Source organism: Haematobia irritans, chromosome 2, assembly GCF_050003625.1.
Source record: "Haematobia irritans isolate KBUSLIRL chromosome 2, ASM5000362v1, whole genome shotgun sequence".
Classification (NCBI taxonomy): Eukaryota; Metazoa; Arthropoda; class Insecta; order Diptera; family Muscidae; genus Haematobia; species Haematobia irritans.
This window is the reverse complement of record NC_134398.1, coordinates 145,966,766-145,985,240: the sequence shown is the minus strand read 5'-3', so window position 1 is coordinate 145,985,240 and position 18,475 is coordinate 145,966,766.

Sequence of the window (18,475 nt, the reverse complement as noted above, 5' to 3'; positions counted from 1 at the left end):
TTTATATGGGGACTATATCAGAACCTGGACCGATATAGCCCATCTTCGATCTTGAACTGTCTGCAGACAAAAGTCGAGCTTGTGCAAAATTTCAGCACGTTTGCTTCATTATTGAAGACTGTAGCGCGACAGACAGACAGACAGACAATCGTCTTAGAATTTCTCCCTGATTGAAAATATATATACTTTATATAGTCGGAAATCGAAATTTCGGTGTGTTACAAACGGAATGACAAATTTATTAAACCCCCGTCTCCATTCTATGGTGGTGGGTATAAAAATTAATTTAAATCTACTCAACATTTATTGGCCAAAACTTTCCTTCCGCTCCTCGTTTAAGCGTTGGAGTATTCCTAGACTAGAAAGAAGACAAAATTCACTGGCTGATTTATAACTCGACAACGCCAATGTTTTTTAACAAAAAAACTCTATTTACTTTAGGAAAGATGAGCGGCTGAAAAAGAGGTGAACTTACAAATGTGTTGAATTGTTGAAAAAGTTGTATGTGGTTGTTGCAAAGACAACAGCAATCTGAGAAAAAAAGCTCTTTCCGATGGACAGACAAGAACACCAACTACAACAACTGTTATAGTAAATAGGAAAATTATGTTAAGGAAAATGAAAATTGACGGCGTTTTATTTGTGTAAATTATGGTTCGATAAAAATGATTTCATGTAAAAATCATGGGGATTTTTGCAGTTACATTACCATCTATGAACATGGCAAATATGTCTCACAGCTACGTGGTATAAAGGAGAAAAAACACCAATACTATTAGGCAAAGTACTTGGTGACAATGGCTATACAAATGGCAGATGATAAATGATCCACGAACTTAGGGTTACATATATCGAAAAGAACCAAAGAAGCAAAGCAAGATAAGGGAATGATCAAAAGTTGTAATTATAGGAAATTAAATCTAATATTCCCAGGGATCAAAAATTGCCTGAAAACCCCAAAAACAAGGAGACTAAAAACCTTGAAATCTCTTCAGCTATTGGTCGATGAAGATCATGAAGATTTGCCTTAAATCTTCTCGATCTTGTTCTCTTCGTTTAGATTGAAACAAATCCATCTTGGATTCACATCCATTTTCAATGATTTATGCGTCTGGCAAAAGTTCAAATAACACCCTCAACCGATATTGAGTGAACACACTTCATTTGCCCTAATTATAGTTGTGTTGATCGAAAAATAAAAACCTTTTCATTATCTTATATTTCTCATACTAACTTTGAGTTTTTTTTTTTTTTAATAAATTCATCCAAGATTGTGATTATGATTATTCCAAAATTATATTTAATTTACAGTTAAACGATCACGTACATAAAACGTTTTAACGCAGTTTTGATTTCAGGCGATACATCGCACAAATATCGTTTTTGAGTTTTGATTTTTTTTATAATATGCTCACGCATCATTGACCATTTACGTGACGGTATAGATGGACAGAAAAATTAGATAAAAAATTTAAAACATTGATGGTGAGATTTGTTTTGGCTTTGTATATGAGTTCCATAATCGAATATTTTATTTCGTAGTGCCTCTGATAACCCAGTGAACAAAGGAAACCATTAAATGAAGATATGTTGATATTAGAGGTCTGCACAACTCCATTTGTAAATGCAGAGTACACGTGTATTTGCTAAATGAGTACATCTATTTGAGAGAGTCGCAAAACAATTGGTACACATTTTAATGAACACCAAAAGCCACGAGTAACTTCTGATGTCTTCACTACCAACAAACACATATTCCTCTTTCTCTCTTATTGAAGTGTACTCATAGTAATCACGTCGACAACAAAACTTCTTAAAGTACTCCATATACCACGTGCAGTTTCAGAAATACAAGAAAACAGTTACTCTCCATAATATATGTTTTCGGATTGATACAAAGAACGGCTAACGTTAAGGTAAGTGTGTGACATACACACGCAAAGAAAAAAAACGTTTGGAAAACGTGTACCGAAAACGTTTTTCTTTTGTTAGAGTTTTTTGAATTGCTTCGAAAATTTTAAACTTTTATCACCAAAAAAATTCGTTTGTTACAAAATTTTTATTTTTTCAATAAAAAAAATTATTTTTGAAACAACAACACAGTCCATTTCGTTTATATCAAACACTGTTCTTTTGTGACTTTAGGTCTTTAATAAGACACATTTTACAGTTCAAAATTTAATATAGTACAATGTAATGTTCAACATTTTTTCGGAATCTTCCGAACATATCTGGAATATATGTAAAAAAAAACAAAAAAACAAAAAAAAAAACTTTGGTCGAAGCAGGGATCGAACCCACGACCCTTGGCATGCAAGTCAGACGTAGCAACCACTGCTCCACGGTGCCAAACTAACTGTTTGTTTCTGTTAAATAAACTTTGTTTATTCGGCTCATGGGCGCCGCAAGCTATGCTATATAAATATAACTTATATGGATAATTATCTATTGATGACCATAACAGGTACATAGCTCAGTGGTTAGTGTGTTGGCTTACAAAGTGCATGGTCCGCGGTTCGATTCTCCGTCCAGGCGAAAGGTAAAAAAAATAAAAATTTATAAAATCGTATAATTTCTTCTACATTGTTGGTATTACAGGAAAAGGTGTTAAGAACTAAAAAACCTCGTGGATGTGAGAAAGATGTGAGGGAAAATGCAATTAGCAAGAAAACTTTTTTTTGAGTTAGCCTTTATGAAATTGTTTTACATCCTGGAAAAGAATAAACGTTTATCACAAAAAGTATATACTTTTCTTCCAAATACACTTCCTTACAACGAAAAGCAAATTAGAAACGAACTTTGTTTGTCTAAAATTTCGTTTGGGAGGAAAGAATTATTTTTTTGCGTGCATAAATATATGAAATATGTGACATACATACATATCTATGATTAATAATTATGGAAAGTTTTGCTTCGCACATAACTGAGAAATACTTGTGGTACCACGTGAAGTGAAGAGAATCCATGTTGTACTTTTTCTCAAGTACTTACATTTTTATTGTTCCTTTTTTTCGGAACACATATTGTTTCGGATAAGTACTTGGTGGTATTTGACAAGCAAGTGTTCTCTTCACTTCACTACTTGCGCTCTGAGAGAAAGACAGTGTATGTACTATATTCGACAGCGAATTGCATACATGTAGTGAAAAGTTATTCGATGCAGACCTCTAGTTGATATACACCCAAAGAAAAAATAATTTCCCCACAAACAAATTTTCAGACAAAGGAAATTCCCTTTTGTTGCAAGGTATTTTCAGTAGGAGAAAATAATTCTGTCTAACGTTTGTCTCAACAGGCAGACATGAAGCATGGTTGTCACAATCATAATTGTAGAGCAAAGTAATACAATTAGAGCCGAATTTTAAACATCCACACCCTCAACAAAAACAAGTATATACGGCCGTAGGTTCGGCCAGGCCGAATCTTATGTACCCTCCACCATGGATTGCGTAGAAACTTCTACGAAAGACTGTCATCCACAATCGAATTACTTGGGTTGTGGTATCTTAAAACTTCTTAACATCGTTTTCTAAACTGTGATTTAGTCCATACATGGTATATATTAGACAAAAAAGTTATGTATAGGTAAGTCTACAAATAATTACGAATCGATATGGACTTTTTGTACGTAGAGGGCCAGAATTGAAATATGGGGGTCGCTTATATGGGGGCTATATACAATTATGAACTTGATATGGACAAATTTTTGTGTGATTGGGGATCGATTTATCTGAGGGCCATATATAACTATAGACCGATATGGACCTAGTTAGGCATGGTTGTTAACGACCATATACTAGCACAATGTACCAAATTTCAACTCACTCGGATGAAATTTGCTCCTCCAAGAGGCTCCAAAACCAAATCTCGGGATCGGTTTATATGGGGCTATGTATGGTTATGGACTGATATGGACCACTTTTGGCATGGTTGTTAAATATCATATACTACCACCACGTACAAATTTCAAGCAGATCCGATGAATTTTGCTTCTCCAAAAGGCACCGGAGGTCAAATCTGGGGATCGGTTTATATGGGAGCTATATATAATTATGGACTGATAGGAACCAATTCCTGCATGGTTGTTGGATACCATATACTAACACCACGTACCAAATTCCAACCGAATGGGAAGAATTTTGCTCTTCCAAGGGGCTCTGGAGGTCAAATCTGGGGATCGGTTTATATGGGGCCTATATATAATTATGGACCGATATCGACCAATTTTTGTTTGGGAGTTTGAGGCCATATATTAACACCACGTACCAAATTTCAACTGAATCAGATGAATTTTGGTCTTTCAAGAGGTTCCGGAGGTCAAATATGGTGATCGGTATATATGGGGGCTATATATAATTATGGACCGATGTGGACCAATTTTTGCATGGTTGTTAGAGACCATATACTAACATCTCGTATCAAATTTCAGCCGGATCGGATGAAATTTGCTTCTCTTAGAGGCCTTGCAAGCCAAATCGGGGGATCGGTTTATATGGGGGCTATATATAATTATGGACCGATGTGGACCAATTTTCAGCCGAATCGGATGAAATTTGCTTCTCTTAGAGGCCTCGCAAGCCAAATTTTGGGGTCCGTTTATATGGGGGCTATACGTAAAAGTGGACCGATACGGCCCATTGGCAATACCATCCGACCTACATCAATAACAACTACTTGTGCCAAGTTTGAAGTCGATAGCTTGTTTCGTTCGGAAGTTAGTGTGATTTCAACAGACGGACGGACGGACGGACATGCTCAGATCGACTCACAATTTCACCACCACCCAGAATATATATACTTTATGGGTTCTTAGAGCAATATTTCGATGTGTTACAAACGGAATGACAAAGTTAATATACGCCCCATTCTATGGTGGAGGGTATAAAAAAATGCTTCTGTAACATATACCCCAAACACATTTTGCTCCAAACATATATATTTTCAGGATTGGTGCAAATAAAATATTGTTTGTATTGTTCAAACATATTATGTTTCACCTTAGGGCATACACTGGTAGCAAACAAATTTAATGACATTTTTTTTGTGTTGATATATTTTTAAGGCGCCAATTGGTTACTTCCATTATTTTACTTGCAGCATACTCTCTAGGTCTCTCTTTCTAAACACATATATGTTTATAGGCTATTTCTAAATTAATATATATTTGCATCTAACCATATTATATTTACCAGAAAATTTTTTAAAGAAATTTTCTTAGTGTCAAAAGAAAACTTCACTTGTCTAAAATTTCGTTCCTCAGAAAAGAAATTTTTTCTTTCAGTGTAGAACTACAGATAAAACACACTACCCCATGAAGATTGTTGGCAACATCCAGAAAGAGACGAGATAGACACATGGTGTCTTTGGCAATAATGCTCAACGTTGGTCCCTGAGTCGATCTCGCCATGTCCGTCGGTCTATGAACACATTTTTGTGATCAGAGTCTAGGTCGCAGTGTAAGTTCAATCACCTTCAAACTTGGCACAAGTTTCTGTTTTGGGTCAGAATAGAACCCTATTGTTTTTGGAAGAAATCGGTTCAGATTGAGATATAGCTCCCATATATATCTTTCGCTCGATATGCACTTATATGGACCCAGAAGCCAGAGTTTTACACCGACATGCCTCACGTACATGCACAAACATAACACTTGGTCGTATAGTCAAGTGTGCAAAATTTGATTGAAATCGGTTCAGATTTAGATATAGTTCCCATATATATCTTTCACCCGATATGAACTTATATGGCCCCAGAAGCCAGAGTTTTATCCCAATTTGGTGGAAATTTTGCACTAGGAGTACAATTAGTTGTGTAGCCAAGTGTACTAAATTTTATTGAAATCGGTTCAGATTTAGATATAGCTTCCATATATATCTTTCGTCCGATTTTCCATGATATGTCCACAGAGGTCAAAGTTGTAGTCCAATTTGCGTGATATTTTGCACAGGGAATAGAATTAAAATACTAAGTATGCATGTCAAATTTGGTTGAGAGCGGTTCAGATTTCGATATAGCCTCCATATATATGTTTTTCCGATTTGGGCAAAAATGGCCAAAATACCCACATTTTCCTTATAAAATCGCCACTGCTAAGTCTAAAATTTGTAAAAGTGACTCAAATTTCCCCTTATTTCAAATACATATCTATCGACCGATAAATCATAAATACAGTTTTGCGAAGTTGCCTCAAAATTGGCTCAGATTTAAATTTTTCCCATATTTTTATACCCTCCATCATAGGATGGGGGTATATTAACTTTGTCATTCCGTTTGTAACACATCGAAATATTGCTCTAAGACCCCATAAAGTATATATATTCTGGGTCGTGGTTAAATTCTGAGTCGATCTAAGCATGTCCGTCCGTCCGTCCGTCTGTTGAAATCACGCTAACTTCCGAACGAAACAAGCTATCGACTTGAAACTTGGCACAAGTAGTTGTTATCGATGTAGGCCATATCGGTCCACTTTTACGTATAGCCCCCATATAAAGGGACCCTCAGATTTGGCTTGTGGAGCCTCTAAAAGAAGCATATTTCATCCGATCCAGCTGAAATTTGGTACACGGTGTTGGTATATGGTCTCTAACAACCACGCAAAAATTGGTCCACATCGGTCCATAATTATATATAGCCCCCATATAAACCGATCCCCAGATTTGGCTTGCGGAGCCTAAAAGAGAAGCAAATTTCATCCGATCCGGCTGAAATTTGGTACATGGTGTTGGTATATGGTCGCTAACAACCGTGCAAAAATTGGTCCATATCGGTCCTTAATTATATATAGCCCTCATATAAACCGATCCCCAGATTTGGCTTGTGGAGCCTCTAAGAGAAGCATATTTCATCCGATCCGGCTGAAATTTGGTACATGGTGTTGGTATATGGTCTCTAACAATCATGCAAAAATTGGTCCACATCGGTCCATAATTATATATAGCCCCCATATAAACTGATCCCCAGATTTGGCTTGCGGAGCCTCAAAGAGAAGCAAATTTCATACGATCCGGTTGTAATTTGGAACATGGTGTTAGTATATGATCTTTAACAACCGTGACAGAATTGGTCCATATCGGTCCATAATTATATATAGCCCCCATATAAAACGTTCTCCAGATTTGACCTCCGGAGCCTCTTGGAGGAGCAAAATTCATCCGATCCGGTTCAAATTAGGAACGTGATATTAGTATATGGTCGCTAACAACCATACCAAAATTGGTCCAATCACACAAAAATTGATCCATATCGGTTCATAATCATGGTTGCCACTAGAGCCAAAAATAATCTACCAAAATTTTATTTGTATAGAAAATTTTGTCAAAATTTTATTTCAAGAGAAAATTTTGTTAAAATTTTATTCGGTTCATAATAAAATTTTCATCATTGTCAGAATTTTATTTCTATAGAAAATTTTGTCAAAATTTTATTTCTATAGAAAATTTTGTTAAAATTTTATTCGGTTCATAATCATGGTTGCCACTCGAGCCAAAAATAATCTACCAAAATTTTATTTCTATAGAAATTTTTTTTAAAATTTTATTTCTGTAGAAATTTTTGTCAAAATTTTCTTTCTATAGAAAATTTTGTCAAAATTTTTATTTCCATAGAAAATTTTGTGAAAATTTTATTTCTATTGAAAATTTTGTTAAAATTTTATTTCTACTTTTTCAAACTGAATTATATACGTATTGGATCGATCTTTTTTGATTTAATATATACCACGTATGGACTTACATACAATTTAGAAGATGGTGTTAGGAGGTTTTAAGATACCTTGCCATTGGCAAGCGTTACCGCAACTTAGGTCATTCGATTGTGGATGGCAGTGTTTAGAAGAAGTTTCTAAGCAATCCATGATGGAGGGTACATAAGCTTCGGCCTGGCCGAACTTACGGCCGTATATACTTGTTTTTTACTAACATTGTGTTCCACCCCTGGGTACTAGCCGACTTAAACTTAAAGTCTATAAATGTTGTAGAACTCTGACAAATTTTGTCCAGATTTAAATATATATGTGTATGGGAACATAAACCTTTATATATAGCACCCAACACATTGGATATGGTATCGAGAATGTGCATCTAAAAAGTGGTGCAGGGTTTAATATAGTCCGTCCCGCCCGACTTTAGACTTTCCTTTCTTGTTTTGTTTGAGTTTAAGAGGCATCGTTAGCATCCAGCTTACAAACAAGAAATAATTCTTTCCTCCCAGCGATATTCGTCCGTCCGTATGTTGAAATCAAACTAACTACCAAACTAACCAAGATATCGAATTAAAACATGGCACAAGTAATTGTTAATGCTGAAGGTCGGATAGTATTCGGATCACCGACCCCAGATTTGGCTTGCGGATCCTCTTAGAGAAGCAAATTTCATCCGAAATTTGGTACGTTATGTAAGTATATGGACCCAAATAACCATGCAAAAATTGGATGTGCGTAAAGAAAATTGTTAATTTAACTAGTCGAGACACAAACCAGGTAGTTTTTGCCTACGCACCTAATGGGTTAATTACCATTTGGGGAGATAAAATTGTTTATTCACGCACGCTCACGCACGAACTACTTTTAAAGACTCACACTCACGCACGATTCACGACAATTCACGTGATTCGCGAAACTCACGATAACGTTTTATGCTCACGTTTTTTTCTCCATAAAATTAAAATTAGGAATACACATCTCATTTATCGAAGTTTCATTCCCTTTTTGTGTATGTATATTAAAACCCAATAAATCCTTTCAAATAGTTCACTGGGTAACCATGAAATTTTCACATTTGGCAAAATGACGAAAACTGACCTCAATTATCGATTTCAGTTTATTATTGGTTTTGTTATATATTTCTGTTATTTCCAAACATGGAGAGAAAAATTAAGGTATTTTTCGAAGACACCACCAAGACTATACCACTTTGTGAATTTTTAACAGAATTCTTCAATAAAAGACATTTCAAATGAAGATGGGTGATCAAGAAGAAACAGAATATTGGTCGAAAAAAATGAAATATTTGTTTGATTGTTGGTTTGTGACGCACTCTTAACATATTTGGGACTTTTTGGACAAACGGCATTAGATTATAGGTTACTACACACTATCCCTCCATTAATTCTACATACAATACAAAGAGATACAAAAGAGCGCAAAAAAAACTAAAAAAACTTCCTCGACTCAATTTTGATAATGTTTATAATTCGAAAATTAAAAGAACGTTTAACTGATTGACGGTTTTATGAGCCACAATTCGAGAAACGGGTATTTAGAGTACAAAACACAACAACACAGCCTGTACTGGCGATCTATCTGTGTGTATGGATGGCACAAACATGTGTTGTCCATTCCATCCATTAAGTGGATGAAGTGGTCCTTTCTTCCAAAAAGACTTTTACTTTGCACGTACAAATGGTCATCAGAAGTGTATGGGAGAATGTGCGATTTTATGGTGAAATATATGTCCTATAACTGTTTCGGCATTTAGTGCAAATCAATAAATCAAACAATTAAATTAAAAGATAATGAAAGGTGCTCCACACAAAATGAGTGTCATGTGAAATGTGAGGATATTAGCAAGTTCTTGGGAATTGAAACAAATGACTATCTTTGGGTTCTGCTATATTCTATAAGGATGAGCTAGTAGTAGAAAGTTATATCGAAATGAAAAGTTCAACGGATAAGACAACGTTATATCTACAGATTTTCGTAAATATGTTACTCTGCAAATATGTTACATTTGCGCTGTACAAAACATTTTGTCTTTATGATTTTGATATTGATTCCAAATTCAAAGAAGATGAGACACAATTCTATTGATACTACACGCAAAGAAAACAAAATGTTTGAAAACGTTGCACTTTTGTTAAGTTTTTAAGAATTTCTTCGAAAATTTCAAACTTTTATCACAAAAAACATTTTTGCACAAAAGAAATCTACAAAATTTTATTTTGGAATTTAAGATCAGATTTTGTTAAAATTTTATTACTATAGAAAATTTTGTCACATTCCTATAGCAAATTTTCTCAAGATTTTGTTTCTATCGAAAATTTTCTATTTTTTTATAGAAAATGTTCTTAAAATTTTTTTTCTATAGAAAATTTTCTCATGAATTTACTTTTATGGAAAATTTTGTCAAAATTTTATTTTTTATAGAAAAATTTGTCAACATTTTATTTCTATAGAAAAATTTGCTAATTATAATCTAGTGGTTTTTAGTGAAACAACACTCAAAACAAAGTGAACTCTCTATTTCACTAAGGCCAATTAAACTTTATTTTAGTTCATGGATTTATTATGTTTAGATAAAGTTTCCTTTACTCTAATAATTTTTTGCGTATCTAAGTTAAATTAACAAAAACCGGGAAAAAATGATACACAAATTAAGCATAAAGATTTACTAAATTCGTATACCCTCAAAAAAAATCGCTTCTCTAACATATGTTCCAAACATATTTTGCAGGAAGCACATATATTATTCGATATTGCCGAAACATTATTATACTTGTTTTATGTGAACATATTATATGTTTGGAAGCATTTTGAGCCCAAAAATATTATATGCTTGGAAGAATTTTCTCCCCAAGAAGATTGTGCTCATTCCCTCACATAATTTTCACTTCCACGAAATTTTTAGTTCTGGGCACCTTTTTCTGTAATACAAATAATGTTGAAGAAATTATTCAATTTTATAATTTTTTTAAATTTTACCTTTCGCCTGAACGGAGAATCGAACCGGGAACCATGCAATTTGTAAGCCAACACACTACCACTGGGCTACGTAGCTGTTATAGTCACCAATAGACAATTATCGTTATAAGTTACATTTATATAGTATAGCTTGCAGCGCCCACGAGCCCATGCAAACATAACATTATTTAACAGAAACATACATTTGTTGGCCACGTGGAGCAGTGGTTAGCATACGTTTCGATTTCTTTTAACGAACCAAGAAAAAAATTTTGCCCATAATGCCAAAATAATAACAAAACACATGTCCACCGTATTCTCCAGATCTGGCCCCAGCGACTTTTTCTTGTTCTCAGACCTCAAAACGATGCTCGCAGGGAAAAAATTTGGCTGCAATGTAGAAGTGATCGCCGAAACTGAGGCCTATTTTGATGCAAAACCGAAGGAGTACTACCAAAATGATATCAAAAAATGTGAAGGTCGTTATAATCGTTGTATCGCTCTTGAAGGGAACTATGTTGAGTAATAAAAACGAATTTTGACAAAAAAATGCGTTTTTCTTTGTTAGGCCGGGAACTTATCAGCCAAACTGTTAACCTAATGTTTTAACTTTTTTGTAGCGAAAGAATTTTATAACAAGTATATACGGCCGTAAGTTCGGCCAGGCCAAAGCTTATGTACCCTCCTTCATGGATTGCGTAGAAACTTCTTCTAAACACTGCCATCCAGAATCGAATTACTTAAGTTGCGGTAACGCTTGCCGATGGCAAGGTATCTTAAAACTTCCTAACACCATCTTCTAAATTATATGTAAGTCCATACGTGCTATATATTACATCAAAAAAGATCGATCCAATACGTATATAATTCAGTTTGACAAAGTATACATAAAATTTTGACAAAATTTTCTACAGAAATAAAATTTTTACAAAATTTTCTATAGAAATAAAATTTTCACAAAATTTTCTATAGAAATAAAAATTTTGACAAAATTTTCTATACAAGGAAATTTTGAAAAAAATTTTTGCAGAAATAAAATTCTAACAAAATTTTTTATAGAATAAACTTTTGACAAAATTTTCTATAGAAATAAAATCTTGGTAGATTATTTTTGGCCCGAGTGGCCACCATGATTATGAACCGAATAAACTTTGAACAAAATTTTCTATAGAAATAAAATTTTAAAAAAATTTTCTATAGAAATAAATTTTGACAAAATTTTCCATAGAAATAAAATTTTGACAATGATGAAAATTTTATTATGAACCGAATAAAATTTTAACAAAATTTTCTATAGAAATAAAATTTTGACAAAATTTTCTATAAAAAAAAAATTTTGGTAGATTATTTTTGGCTCTAGTGGCAACCATGATTATGAACCGATATGGACCAATTTTTGTGTGATTGGACCAATTTTGGTATGGTTGTTAGCGACACTAACACCACGTTCCTAATTTGAACAGGATCGGATGAATTTTGCTCCTCCAAAAGGCTCCGGGGGTCAAATCTGGAGAACGTTTTATATGGGGGCTATATATAATTATGGACCGATATGGACCAATTCTGGCACGGTTGTTAAAGATCATATACTAACACCATGTTCCAAATTACAACCGGATTGGAAGAAATTTGCTTCTCTTGGAGACTTCGCAAGCCAAATCTGGGGATCGGTTTATATGTAGGCTATATATAATTATGAACCGATGTGGACCAATTTTTGCATGGTTGTTAGAGACCATATACCAATATCATGTACCAAATTTCAGGCGGATCGGATGAAATTTGCTTCTCTTTGAGGCTCCGCAACCCAAATCTGGGGATCGGTTTATATGGATCGGATATACGCTTCTCTTAGAGGCTCCACAAGCCAAATCTGGGGATCGGTTTATATGGGGGCTATATATAATTAAGGACCGATATGAACCAATTTTTGCATGGTTGTTAGAGACCATATACCAATATCATGTACCAAATTTCAGGCGGATCGGATGAAATTTGCTTCTCTTTGAGGCTCCGCAACCCAAATCTGGGGATCGGTTTATATGGGCGCCATATATAATTATAGACCGATGTGGACCAATTTTTGCACGGTTGTTAGAGACCATATACCAACATCATGTACCAAATTTCAGCCGGATCGGATGAAATATGCTTCTCTTAGAGGCTCCACAAGCCAAATCTGGGGATCGGTTTATATGGGGGCTATATATAATTAAGGACCGATATGGACCAATTTGCCCATGGTTGTTAGAGGCCATATACCAACACCATGTACCAAATTTCAACCGGATCGGATGAAATTTGCTTCTCTTTTAGGCCCCACAAGCCAAATCTGGGGATCGGTTTATATGGGGGCTATATATAATTATGGACCGATGTGGACCAATTTTTGCATGGTTGTTAGAGACCATAAACCAACACCATATACCAAATTTCAGCCGGATCGGATGAAATATGCTTCTGTTAGAGGCTCCACAAGCCAAATCTGAGGGTCCCTTTATATGGGGGCTATACGTAAAAGTGGACCGATATGGCCCATTTTCAATACCATCCGACCTACATCGATATCAACTACTCGTGCCAAGTTTCAAGTCGATAGCTTGTTTCGTTCGGAAGTTAGCGTGATTTCAACAGACGGACGGACGGACGGACGGACATGCTTAGATCGACTCAGAATTTCACCACGACCCAGAGTATATATACTTTATGGGGTCTTAGAGCAATATTTCGATGTGTTACAAACGGAATGACAAAGTTAATATACCCCCATCCTATGATGGAGGGTATAAAAAGTGTTGTTCCACCAAGACAACGCACCGTGCCACAAGTCATTGAGAACGATGGCAAAATTTCATGAATTGGGCTTCGAATTGCTTCCCCACCCATGAATTGGGCTTCGAATTGCTTCCCCGCATTCTCCAGATCTGGCCCCCAGCGACTTTTTCTTGTTCTCAGACCTCAAAAGGATGCTCACAGGGAAAAGATTTGGCTGCAATGAAGAAGTGATCGCCGAAACTGAGGTCTATTTTGAGGCAAAACCGAAGGAGTACTACCAAAATGGTATCAAAAAATTGGAAGGTCGTTATAATCGTTGTATCGCTCTTGAAGGGAACTATGTTGAGTAATAAAAACGAATTTTGACAAAAAATGTGTTTTTCTTTGTTAGACCGGGGACTTATCAGCCAACCTGTTAACCTAATGTTTTACCTTTTTTGCAGCGAAAGAATTTTATAAAAACATTGTGTGGGTACAAACGATTTTCATTTTGCGCGTCAGTCGTGTTTTGATTGTTGCTTAGAATGGACGGAGAATACGGAATTACTGTGTTAATATATTTATCCAGAAGAGGCACGGGGTTTTATGGGAAAACAAAAAAGGAAAGTGTAATTGAAAACAATTTACCTGGTTTTTGTTCTGCATTTTGCTTATGGTATAATTTATTTTCATTTGCAGTACATGATGTCTGCGTTGGTACATTTGATGGCCACGAAGTAAATATGTAATGATTACTTATTGTTGAAATTGAACCAAAATAGAGTGTGTAAAAATATGTGATGTTGGCTTGCACAACATTATAAATACAAATAAACAATAAATTAGTTGATAAATAAATAAAATCAAAGTTAATTTTGTGTTTTCTTTTCTCAAGTGACGTCCTTTTTTTGACGACGAAAAAAGTTTTTTCATAAAGATTGTGACAAAAACGTTTCTTCTCTGCGTGCAGTGAATTCTGGCAACGCTGCATCTTACCATAGGATCAAAATACTCCGAAACGGCATCCCTTTAACATAGAGAATATGCGTCATATAATGCCAAAACAGAATGTAGCCCCCATATATATGTATCACAATTAACCAAATATCTAACGATCTGGTGTCCCAAAACAATTAATATTTTTATACCCTCCACCATAGGATGGGGGTATATTAACTTTGTCATTCCGTTTGTAACACATCGAAATATTGCTCTAAGACCCCATAAGGTATATATATTCTGCGTCGTGGTGAAATTCTGAGTCGATCTGAGCATGTCCGTCCGTCCGTCTGTTGAAATCACGCTAACTTCCGAACGAAACAAACTATCGACTTCAAACTTGGCACAAGTAGTTGTTATTAAAGTAGGTCGGATGGTATTGCAAATGGGCCATATCGGTCCACTTTTATGTATAGCTCCCATATAAACGGACCCCCAAATTTGGCTTGCAAATCCTCTAAGAGAAGCAAATTTCATCCGATCCGGCTGAAATTTGGTACATGGTGTTAGTAAATGGTCTCTAATACCCATGCAAAAATTGGTCCACATCGGTCTATATTTATATATCGCCCCCATATAAACCGATCCCCCGACTTGGCCTGCGGAACCTCTAAGAGAAGAAAATTTCATCTGATCGGATGAAATTTGGTACATTGTGTCAACATATGATCTCTAACAATCAAGCAAAAATTGGTCCACATCGATCCATAATTATATATAGCCCCCATATACACCGATCCCCCGAGCCTCTTGCTTGCGGAGCCTCTAAGAGAAGCAAATTTCATCCGATCCGGCTGAAATTTGGTCCACGGTGTCAGCATATGATCTCGAACAACCATGCCAAAATTGATCCACATCGATCCATAATTATATATATAAACCAATCCCCCGATTTGGCTTGCGGAGCCTCTAAGAGAAGCAAATTTCATCCGATCCGACTGAAATTTGGTACATGGGGTTGGTATATGGTCTCTAATGCAAAAATTGGTCCACATCGGTCCATAATTATATATAGCCCCCATATAAACCGGTCACCAGATTTGACCTCCGGAGCCTCTTGGAAGACCAAAATTCATCCGATTCGGTTGAAATTTGATACGTGATGTTAGTATATGGTATTCAACAACCATGCAGGAATTGGTTCATATCAGTCCATAATCATATATAGCCCCCAATATAAACCGATTCCGAGATTTGGTTTTGGAGCCTCTTGGAAGAGCAAATTTCATCCCAGTCAGTTGAAATTTGGTACAATGTGCTAGTATATGGCCGTTAACAACCATGCCTAACTAGGTCCATATCGTTCTATAGTTATATATAGCCCTCAGATAATTCGATCCCCAATCACAGAAAAATTGGTCCATATCAAGTTCATATTTGTATATAGCCCCCATATAAGCGACCCCCATATTTCAATTCTGCCTCTCTACGTACCGTACAAAATTCCATATCGATTCGTAATTATTTGTAGGCTTACCTATACGTACCTTTTTTGTCTAATATATACCACGTATGGACTAACTCACAATTTAGAAAACGATGTTAAGAAGTTTTAAGATACCACAACCCAAGTAATTCGATTGTGGATGACAGTCTTTCGCAGAAGTTTCTACGCAATCCATGGTGGAGGGCAGGGCTGTGGAGTGGAGCCAATTTTGCTCGACTCCAGCATTTTTCATCTGCTCGACTCCGACTCCGAAGTCGACTGCGGGTTATATAACTAAATCTCATTTTAATACCACTAATTTGTAGTTCTATTGTGGGGGTTCCGTAAGTGTATCGATATAAAGTATCGTGTTTATTTATGTGTGCAAAAAAATAGGTCTTAATTTCACATTAGATGCCAATTAAACTCTGTATTTCAAATTTAGGACAATGTTTAATAAATAAAATAATGCTATAAATACCCATTATAATATGAGAAGATACCAACAGTATATGTATTTGTGGACCAAAATTATTGATACTATCTCAAATCCCTTAAAATTTGTTGCGGGCTATATAAAGGTTTATATTCCCATATGCATGAATTTGAATCTGAATCGATTTAGACAAAATTTTATATACTTCTACAAAATCTATGTACTTTAAATTTAAATCTAACGTTATGGGACGTAACACAATTTTAACAAAAAATAAAAATGCAAGGAAAGTCTAAAGTCGGGCGGGCCGATTATAATATACTCTGCACAACTTTGTATTTAGATCTACATTTTGATAAAATCTCAAATCAGACTTCTACAAAATCTCGGGCAATATTTGGGAAATATTTATAATTGTTTAGACAATTTCGCAAAAATGCATTTATGATTCATTCATTGAAAAATTTGGAAATTTGAGTCATTTCTACAAGTTTTCGACTTAGCAGTGAGCATCAGTGAGCATACAATTTTGGAAAAATTTTTGTCTAGTAAATAAAATTTTGCAAAATTTTCTACAGAAACAAAATTTTGACTAAATTTTCTATAGAAATAAAATTTTGGCAAAATTTTTTATAGAAATCAAATTTTGACCAAATATATAGAAATAAAATTTTGAATAAAATTTTTATGGAAAAAAAATTTGGCAAAAATTTTTATAGAAATAAAAGTTTGAAAAAGTTATCCATAGAAATACAATTAAAGATGTGTAGCAAACAAAATTTTGCAAAATTTTCTATAGAAATAAAATTTTGACTAAATTTTATATAGAAAAAAATATTTCTATAGTAATAAAATTTCGAATACATTTTTTATAGCAGTGAGCAACAGTAAGAAAAAAAATTTGAGAAAATTTGCTATAGAAATAAAATTTGACAATTTTTTCCTATAGAAATAAAATTTTGAAAAAATTATCAATAAAAATACAATTTTAGAAATAAAATAAAATAAAATAAAATTTTGCAAAATATTCTACAGAAACAAAATTTTGACTAAATTTTCTATAGAAATTAAATTTTGACAAAATTTTCTAATAAAAAAATTATTACTATAAAATTTTGACAAAATTTTCTATAGAAATAAAATATTGACTTAAATTTTTATAGAATTAAAATGTCAATAGAAATAAAATTTAAAAAAAAATTGTGTAACAAACAAACTTTAGCAAAATTTTCTATAGAAATAACATTTTTCAAAATATTCTATAGAAACAAAATTTTGCAAAATATTCTATAGAAACAAAATTTTGACTCAATTTTCTATAGAAATAAAATTTTGACTAAATTTTCTATAGAAAAAAATATTTCTATAGTAATAATAATAATGAATAAATTTTTTATAGGAATAATATTTTCACAAAATTTGCTATAGAAATAAAATTTTGACAAAATTTTCTATAAAAAAACAACTTTGAAAAATTTTTCTGTGAATATTTCATATATGTATTTTAAGGCCATATACGTATGTGAAATATTGACAGAAAATAATATAAATAGAAATAAAATTTAAAAAAAAAATAATTTCGGGTATTAAAATGGATCGATCCAGCCCATCTGCTAGTCTAACATTCTAGGAAACATCAAAAGATAGCCATAATTGGAAGTTGATTTTCATTTACAATCATGCTGTACATTGATCGAATGAATAACGCAATGGAAACTAATTTGCGTAAAAACTTGCTTAGTTACAAAAATGTGAAGTGTTTTAAAAAATTTGGTTTAGCCGGAGTCGGAGTCGAGCAAAATTTTTACGGCTCCGACTCCGACTCCAGCAAAATCTTCTGACTCCGACTCCAAGACTCCGACTCCGGCTCCACAGCCCTGGTGGAGGGTACATAAGATTCGGCCTAGCCGAACTTACGGCCGTATATACATGTTTTTAATCATATTACCAAAATTTCTAGTTCACAATATAAAAATTGAAGAATTTAAGAGTGAAATGAACAACTTCGTGCGAAGATTGAAGTAACTTGTAATCAATCTTTTGATATTTGCATTATGCGTTGTCAAAGCCACGGCAGACTTTTTTAAATTTTTAACTATAATTTACCTTTTAATGTTACCTTTAATTTTTTACTGTAGCTATTTTCATTAGTAAAGAACTAACTTGATACTCACCACAATATGTT